This window comes from Triplophysa dalaica, chromosome 9 (genome assembly GCF_015846415.1).
Source record: "Triplophysa dalaica isolate WHDGS20190420 chromosome 9, ASM1584641v1, whole genome shotgun sequence".
NCBI classification, from domain to species: Eukaryota; Metazoa; Chordata; class Actinopteri; order Cypriniformes; family Nemacheilidae; genus Triplophysa; species Triplophysa dalaica.
In genome coordinates, this window is record NC_079550.1 from 15,430,480 (window position 1) to 15,440,587 (window position 10,108).

A 10,108-nucleotide genomic window follows, 5' to 3' on the forward strand; every position below is an offset into this window, starting at 1 on the left:
AAGATAACAAAAATATGTGCATTGTGATATTCACTTGGATTCATTATCTAGCTAAGGCACCAAAGTGCAGCAAAAATTGAGACCATTATAAAAATTAAGATATTATTTGTGACTGAAATCTAAATGGACTCTCTGATCTGACCTGCTCTCAGAGACTTAGCGTGAGTAATTTGATTATAAATCCAATCTAAATTGACTCATTTACCTTTAAAATAGATGCAGAAATAAAGTGCTTTAACTGGAGTTGTGAGCTGTAAGGACAAAATCCACCTTCCTCGCATTCAAAATATCAGTCCTCTACTTTGTTTTAACAAGCATCTGAAAGGATATATTTCAGCCATCCGCACTGATATCTCTGTCTATACGGATGTGGTTGTGACCTTTCAGTTCAACTGCTGGTGTATTTAGCACACCAGCACTACGGAAACATGTATCTGAGTTTCCCTTTGTTTGATATAAAACTGTAGCTGTGTAAAGACAGGACTGGACATGGGGTCATCCTGTGGACATTTCCTTTTCTTCTCATAAACATCCATTTATTGACACTTGCAGAGAACTTTCTTATCATAATTCTGTAAAAGTTTGTTTTAAAAGTTGTTTGTCAAACATTTACTAAGAGTGTGCTTGTATATCGTAATTCATTTGTTCCGTGACTGCAAAAGCAAAAATGCAAATGGATGGGACCCTGGGGGGATACATTTTATATCTGCTGAAGTGGTTTGAAGAGCAGTGGGGAGTTTAAAATATGAAAGTTGGATAGTTTTACATTATGAATACTTCTTTCTAATGAATTCATATAACATTTGCATATTATTAAGTTTGCAGCTCAGAGGAAAACGTTATCACTCAGAGGTAACATTTTTAATTTGATCGAAGGGGACATATCGAAATGAGCGAAGTTTAAAAAAAATTGTACACAAAACTAATGCTACTGTATATTTACAAAGAGTTGATTCAACTGCTTAAATGTGTACATGCATATGATTTGTTGTTCTGATTGCTTATGTGGATTACTAAAATGAAACAAACTATCCATTTTATTGTATTTAATGTGGTACTGTATTGTATATAAAAAGTTATTTTTAAATATACAACAAAGCCAATGAATATGTGGTTCTAACTGCACAATATGTTTATATAACCCATTTCCATTGATGTAAGCCATAGAAAAGCTGTATCCGACAGGAGGAAATAGACATCAGCTTCAGTCATGAGAGCTAAACATTGAGAGAAGAGCTCAGAGGTGAGATTTAGATGATTAAGTTTAGAAATCTCCACATTCCAACAATACTGATTCAGATGCTCTTTAAGGCCTGATCATTGTATGTGTGTCTGTGTTTTGATAAAGAGATAGCTCACCTGAAAAATGAAGATCTGTCATCATTTACTCAACCTCAAAATGTTTGAGCCTGCATGAACACAAAAATAAAAAAAGAGGCAGACGTGTGCCAATACTAAATTCCAATACCGATAGCCAATTATTCAGACTGAAATCTGTTGATACTTATACCGATTCTGAAGATTAAATGAATATTTCTTAACTTTCTGAATGTTACTAATTTATATAATGACTGTTAATATTGAACATCAAACTGGTGATGTTTCTTAACATTTTCTAAAGACAGAGCACAATTCATCGCATGTTCCTCTCCTCTTTTGATTGATCAACCCTGATCATCGGCTGCTTTTAATAAAAATGGCAAAAAAAGCAAAAATTGCTTTTATCGACCGATACCGATTATTGGCCGATATATCGGTGCATTTAGGCAGAATGTTGTCAGAATTTAGCAGTCCCCATTTACTTACATTGTGCTGTACAGAAAATAGAGAAAAGTTTATTCAAATCAGATTTGTATCAGCATTAGTGTAAGTAAATGATGACAAGATTTTATTTTTTGCCTAAACTATCCCTTTAAGCACACACAAGTCTGCATAATGTTCATGAGCTGGACTGTTTTGTCAAACCCAACCCATGAGTGCCTACACACCCATATACATATTGTTTTAAATGAACTGTGCTCTGAATACATGAGTAAGTCTGTGATTAATAACTCTGGATTAAAAATCAATTGTCTTGCGACAAACAAGTGGAAATGAAACGGAGCCCGCTTTAAAAGCTCTGTTTTTGTCCGTTTCTATATACCGTGTCGCCGTGGCATTCACAAACATACACAAACAGATTCACTTAGCAATGATTCAAAACCTGCATGTCTTGATTCACAAATTTACAGTAAATCGACTTCTCTTGGCAGAATACAGTGTTCACAGCTCATAAAAAAATCAGCTGATGAAAAGATGGGTTTTCTCCAAACGCTGTGCCTTCATTATAGACCCAATAATTATCTAATGAGATAAGAATTATAAACGGACAAAATTAATAGATTTATGAAGTACACATATTATAGATTATAATATAAAAATGAAATATTGCATATTTTCAGTTCACAATTGTTATGAAACAGAAAATGTTACGTGAAGGCAGTGGAAAAGGTAATTGGCAGTGGAAAAGGTAATTGTCAGAATCTGGATTGCAGATGTACTTTCCTAAAATAATAGAGCATGTCAAGCAATCTGCTGAAAGCATTCCTGTGTCATGTCTATAGCACCAAGTTTTAATTACAATATCATCAAATACAATGATTAAGACTCAAGGTCCATGAAGGCATTTCCCTGCAGAATATGTGTGGATGTTGTGGAAGGGATGATGAATAAGGCTGGTTGCAGGTTCACTAAAGCAATGTTTTCAAATCCTTTGATTGAAATAGAAAGAAAATGCCATTGGTTTCATTTTCAAGTTATTTATATTATAGTCCACTTCTGTTAGTGTGAGCTCCTGTGGTTAGTGTGGGTTCTAGGAATTATTGTGCCAGATACTGATGCAATGGGAATTAAGAATGCAGTAATCTCTGCTGGCAAACTAGAGCCGTCAGATCAGCTCCCTGAATCCCAGACATGTTCCAGTGAGGTCTGAGTTTTAATTGAGCACTGCATTCCTTTTGGTGGTATTCAACTGAAGTAGTTTCGGTTGTCCCACCAGAATACTTGAATTTTTATGAATTTCGACACTTGGATTACTTTAAGGGTAATTCATTTTGTTTACTCGTGGACAAAGTTTCTTCTTAGAAAAAATCAGTTGTCATGATTTGGTTATGGTTCTGTGTAAGTAATCTTTAATAATTTTCCAATTATGAATACTTTGAATTATTATTTCAATGACATTTGTTTGAACTATAGATAACAGCAAACAAAAAGATTCTTATTTTTAGCTTCATTACTTCATTACAGCACTACATACTGTTTACATAATACAATCGCTGTCCGTCAGAAACCTATTATCTCCATGTAATATGATTTCTTTTTTCATAAATCATTATACTATTGGTCATCCCTCATGTTTGTCAGTGCGTTTAATATTTTTCATATTTTATGAATATTTGGGGCTTTTCAACTTTGACAGAAAGTACTGCAGAAACTCTTAAAAAGTCATTTCAACCCATTGTTGGGTCAAATATGGACAATATACTCTCAAATATTGTCATATTTGACTGGACAATATACTCTCAAATATTGTCATATTTGACTGGACAATATACTCTCAAATATTGTCATATTTGACCTGACAATGGTTAAAACACACAGAATTTTGGGTTGACTGACCCAGATAGTCTAAATATTGTCATTTTTGACCCAACATTGGGTTGAAATAACCCATCATTTATTAATTGCCGAATATAAGTTTTCAAGAAGTCTTTCGTAACCGTGTTGTGAAATGTTTTTACCTAAATGGAAGGCGAATTTCCATTTAAAAAGTGCCAGACAGACTCTGAGTTAAATTTGATTTGCTTAATGCACTGCAGAGTTTTGAGGTGCATTGAGGAAAAATAATTCTCCCAAATTACATTTCCTTCTCATAAACAAATCAACACATACCACCCAGTGTGGCAGTGCAATCAACTGCTTGTTTTGCTCATCACTTTTATCAGATCTGGACAAAAGTGACAAAACATGGTGCTTTAGTTAACAGTCAGCTTTGTAAGACACATCAACATGCCTTTCTTTGGATGTCCAATGCCCCAAGCTTCATGCTGAACTAAAATACCCGCAACAACAGTTGCCAGATTTAACTGTTTTGGAAATATTTGAATATTTATTTCACTCAATATTGTGATCAAGGCAAATTTTTGTTTCTTGACTTGTTCATAAACACAATCATTGCCGAAATGGATGAGTGGAACTAGGACATAACAAATACAAAACTGCCCTCGAGTCCTTGAGTCTAGCATGCTTCCTCCAAACTGCAGACAGCTTAAACTGAATTTTGGCTGAAGGACAGTTCCAGGTTACAGCCTTTCCATTAAACAGAGCCTGAAGCGAAGGTTTTATTCCCGCTTTCAAATGGAGACCAGAAGAGTTACATTACTTGCCACAGACTTCATGGCTATTGGCTCTTAACCATTAAAATAATCTGTGATTCACAACCCCAGTTAATTAGTTAAGATAAGATATAATACGTTTTGATGTATACTCAAAGAAGTTATTCATTACTGTTTGGAACAATTATCATCAGTTAACACATCGGCGTGGTCCTGTACCAGCCCTCTTTTGCCTTCAAAAACAAAGCACAAAGATTAAACCCTTCAGATCTATGAATGCAGAGGTGCCATTACTGCATCTCTGAATGGAGTGAGTTTTGCTTGTGTGACTCACAGCTTGCTTGAACTACTGGACAGCAGTAATAGACCTGTATGTGAACTGGTTGATGTTTTGCCAGAAACTTAAAGCAATATATGTACTTTTTTGGAACACTGGGTCAAAACGGGACAAACCCAACAGTTGGGTTGTAAACTAACCTATGCTGGGTTGTTTTAAACCATTTTCTGGGTTAATTGAACCCTGTAGCTGGGTTTGTCCCTTTTGACCAAGTGCTGGGTTTAAAATAACCTTTTTAGAGGGAATTAATAAGGCTCAGTGTTTAAAAACTGTTAATAGATAGCAATGTTCATATACTGTGGTAAAGCCATTAGAAGCTATTACAGGAGAAGACAGTTTAACAATTTAATCTAGCAAAAACCTTGTAAAGTGATAGTTCACCCTAAAATAAATGATTCACCCTCATATTGTTTAAAACATGTACAACTTCCTTTCTTCTGCAGAACACAAAAATATTTTTTTGGAAGAATGTTGGTAACCAAACATCGTTGATCCCCATTGACTTACACTGTATGGATACAAAACCATTTCTCTAAATATCTTACTTTGTGTTCCACAGAAAAAAAAGAGTTATATTCAGGTTTTAAACCACATGAAGTTGACTATCTCTTAAAACAAAATAATTTTAATGCTTTAAGAATGGCACCAGTTCAGAGCTTTTTTCCTAAACCCTGATTATGTAGAGCCACGTGAACAGTTTTAAACTCTGATCTAATATAAATCCAGTAGAAATACAGTAAAGAGCTGAAGTGTGGTAAACAAACTCTAATACAGGTTGACCCGATGACCCTCAGACTGCGAGGAATGAATCTATCACAAAATTTCTCACCCCAGACTCCAAAGTCCATGAGAAACCACATTAAATGGGAATAAAATGGCAATTTAATGGCACAAACCAATATTTAATCTATTATATTATAACTATTTTGTTTAACATTAGGCTACTGCTGCCAATATTAATGTATAACTGTCATAGATTGGGAAGAGATCTTTTGCTTTAAGATCATATCCTCCTAAAGCTCCGCTGACATTGGCAGCCCTAATAGTGATGGAGCCAAACACCTGTCTTTGGATCTTATCTCTTTCTCCAATGTCAGATGAATCCACATGGGTTTAAATTCAGAAATTTTGCATTACGTTTTAGAACTCTATACCCATTATTACATTTATTCTGGTTTATTAGGCATTAGTGTCATGAAAATCCTCATCATCCTCCACACATTCAGTGCTTCTAGGTTAATGAAGAAGTTTGTCAGTGAATTTTACACTGTCACAAACACAGCAGAGCATGAAGTTCTTGTATCAGTCTCTAATTGATTTCTTTATGCTCTGTTTCTGTAATCTTCTGTCTTATTGGGCCAATGGGATGTTCAGTATTTCTTTGTGGATGCCCAAGCTCAGTTTATTAACAGCTTAAGCGGCTTTGGTAGTTTCACTCCACACGCTCGATACGCTGCATTGTCCCTTAGGCACCATATGGTGGTTCACCTCACCAAGTTCCCTGATGCTGTACCTGCTCCAAAAACAGACCGTGTTTTAGTGATTCGGATTACAGCTCTTAAACACGCTGTAAATATGTCACCGGCTCCGGCTGTAATTGCCTTTTAATCAAGGATAGTATTGTGGATTACTGCTGTACTAACCATGATTTTTCCTGCAGCTTAGTCCAACATGAATTTTAATAAATTACTGAACTCTATTCTGTATTATTATTCCATGCTCGAGTCACAAGTTTTTAACATGTTTATCACAAATACAACTCTCATTTTAATCATGAAACGGGGGAAGAGATATTCTGCACTAATGAGGTTATTGTCATCATTCAGTCTGCCTGTGCATTAATGACACTCTTCTGGTTCTGGAACCATCCACTCATTTTAAACCAGACAGGAACAAATACAGCTCGGTGTGCAAAATTGCTCCTGTCTGATAGGAATGAAGCAATTGATTTTGCTCTGACAATTCCAACTCCGGCCTTTTTGATCAGCTTTTTTGACATTTGTAGGACAATGTTTAAAATTGTTAGAACCGATGATTAAAGATGCAAGAGAAACACAAGGAAGTGGATAGTTTTAGGTCACCGTGTCCCAAGAAATGCTATCACAATGATTTACTGAGGATGTCAACTGATGTTCTTTATTTACCTTGAACATGTCTGCAGTGAAGGTAAGTAAATGATTTAATAACATTAAACTGTTACAAAATTACTCATTAACAATGCTTTAAGTGAATCTGGGAATGTTTTTCACCTTAAAACATAAAGATGAGCTTACAGTATCTGGGACTTTGTGTCTGCGGCTTTAACTTTCAACATTGTAAATAAATAAACACACTGTAAAACATTATTTGCTGCCTTAAGTTTATAAGTAAAGTCCAGGCCTTAAATGTTAACATTTTAAAAACGATTTTCTATATCAACACAAATATATAGTAAGTTAACAATTACATCTTATTTTTTATTAATTTTATTAATGTATTAAAAGTTAATAGTTTGTTTAAGGCCAATTGTTTTTAAAAGAGCAACAAATTATTTTAAAGTGAAGTAATTGTTCTCAAACCTAGATTACTTGTGATCACTAAAATATTGCAATTACTTGCTCAAAATATAATTATTTTAAATAAATCTGTGTATCTCAGCAGAACTGCAGATTATATCAAAATTTAACAGCATTTTGAATCTCTGGTAAGATCTTGATGCCCTGTCTAAACATTGTCGAACATCTAAACCGATTGGTATCATCTTTTCCTCTTTCCATCAGAATATTTACTTACCGTAGCATACATGGGGCAGTTGTAGCCTAATTGTTGGAGAGTCGGACTCGTGACCAGAAGGCTGCCTGTTCGATTCTCAGGGCTGGCGGGTAACGACTGCAGTCCCCTTGAGCAAGGCGTCCTACCCCTACATGCTCCCCGGGGGCTGCAGTGATAGCTGCCCACTGCTCCGGGTGTATGTGTATTCACCACCTGCTGTGCGTGTGTTCACTACTCTCTGGATGGGTTAAAAGCAGAGGTTACATATTGGGTACGGGTCACCGTATCTGACTAATAGGTGACTTTTCACTTAAAAAAGTTATGTGATATGTAAGTAACCAAAGTGCTTTCTGTGAAGTATTCATAAATGTTACTCTCTAGAAGTGATTTGTGCATCACCTTGTAACACAGAACAACTGTACACTAATTTTTTTCTTGTTATACTGTCATGTAAGTTATAGAATAATAGTCAATCTTCACATTCTTAGCTGTAATATGACAGTGTTTGAGAAGTACAATAAGTACTTTATTGTAAATCATGCAGTTTTAGCCAACCAAATAATTTATGTTTAAGTAAATATTATATATATATATACATATTAAGTAAATATCAAGGTTACACTAACGTTTTTCCATTACAAACATTGGCTTGTATTAAGAGCTTTGCTGGACGTTATCTCTTCTGGTACTGAAAAGCAGACCATTCCAGGCCATTATAGGTCTCACATTTTACAGTCGATGCGCTTAGGTAAACATTGATGCTTTTATGGCTATATTGCTGATGTGACTTCAGTCTTGAAAAATACCAGACAAGACTGGCATAGTATAGACAAATATGATATGGTAATAAAATTAACAAACGATATGTAAATATAAAAATTTCCTGTTGCCATTGTCCTTGTATGCATATATGCACACCTGAGGGTTTTTAAAATCCCAGAAAAGAATAAAAACTACCCATTTCTCATATTTGTTTGGAATACCCTATTGAATAAAATCTCATTTAACTTCATTGGCTTTCAAGACTTACATCTTTTGCCTAATACATTTTCCATAAATGGACCTTCCAGAAGTGAACAAAATCATTCCTTTTGTGTTTATATGATAAGTGAAGAATTTGATGTGAAAGTGAATGTATCACGTGTAATCAAGTATATTAGTCACTCTAGAGAAATCCTGAATTATACCCAAATCATATTATCCATTTATTCTGGGAAATATTCCTGAATCATACTGGGTTTGGTTTATACCACCTTCTTCATAAGGTGGAGCCGGCTTATAGTATTACTGTAAATTAAATTTAAGTACTTTGATGGAAAAGTGAAATAACAGCTGTTTATTGAGAACTGAATTGAAGCGTGATAACAGCTTGACCAATTATATCATTCCATTCTAACAGAGTCTTGAATATATCAGAAGTTAACACAGGAACTAAATGATATACTGAAACTGCTGAAAGGATTCACGTGATATTTTATCTGGTTCTCTATTAGAGTGCTGCCAATACCATTTTCAGATTTTTTATTTTCAACATGTTTCATAAGATCCCAGTCTTGTGTGGACTTAAAGGCAAAGTGTTGACTGGACCGTTAAAGCATTGTTTTGCATGCTGGTGAGGCATGAAAGATCTCTAAAGGACATCTACTCATAGATACTTAAAAAGGGGTTGTTCAAATGAAACACTAAAATCAATATTTGTTCACACCAATAAAATGGGATAGAACAGATGAAAAGTATTTAGGTTATAGAAGCAGGTGTTAGACGTATAGTGACCCTACAAATGGTTTACAAATATGACATTTGACCTTACAGCTGTGTACAGCAGTTTTTACATGTGTCATGTTAAATGTGCCCTGGGTGTGATTAATAAACAAACATGATTCCTTTGTATAGTAAATGTTTGCACATCTGAGGTTACAATGTGACACATGATAAATTCCAATGTTGACATGGGTGGGTCACAGGTTAGAATGCCAAACATTCTGTGCCAAGTGTGACTAAACCGATAGTGTTTAAATTTAGAAAGGAAAATAGTCTGGTTCATTCATGCCAAAATCTCCAGTAATTGTTCCGAGGATTAAAGGTGAATACTGTACACTAAATACCAGTTAAGACAGCTGAGAAATACTGACAAAAAAATTGACAAAAATATCTAAGCTAATAAATCTATTCCCAAAAAAGTTTTCCTGGAGTTTTTTGGAAGAGTTTTGCATAGTTACATGTCAGAAATAATTAAAATGTATAGATTTTACATTTAAAATATTTATTTTTATAAATACATTATGCAGTGCTGACAGTGCTGCTGCTTTGTAGGTTTTGCATCAGGCAGAGAGGTAATGCTGCTGATTATACATGACCTATTTTTGGGGTGGTGAACAATCAGAAGGTACGGCCCATGTCAGGAACCATCTCTAACTATATAAACATGTTAATAGTTTTTTTATTCTGTGGTTTCTACTTGAAAGGCAACCCAGCCACAGTGAATGCCATATTTCCTCTTTAGTGTCATACAACCTTCCGTTTGTAAAAAATGTGTGTACAAAGCTATACAACCAAAATGAGGAATCAGAACAATCAACTATTGTTTGTTTCCAATGAAAGAAACTAATGTTTGGTCCAGTAGATATAGCCATAATGAATACTGTAA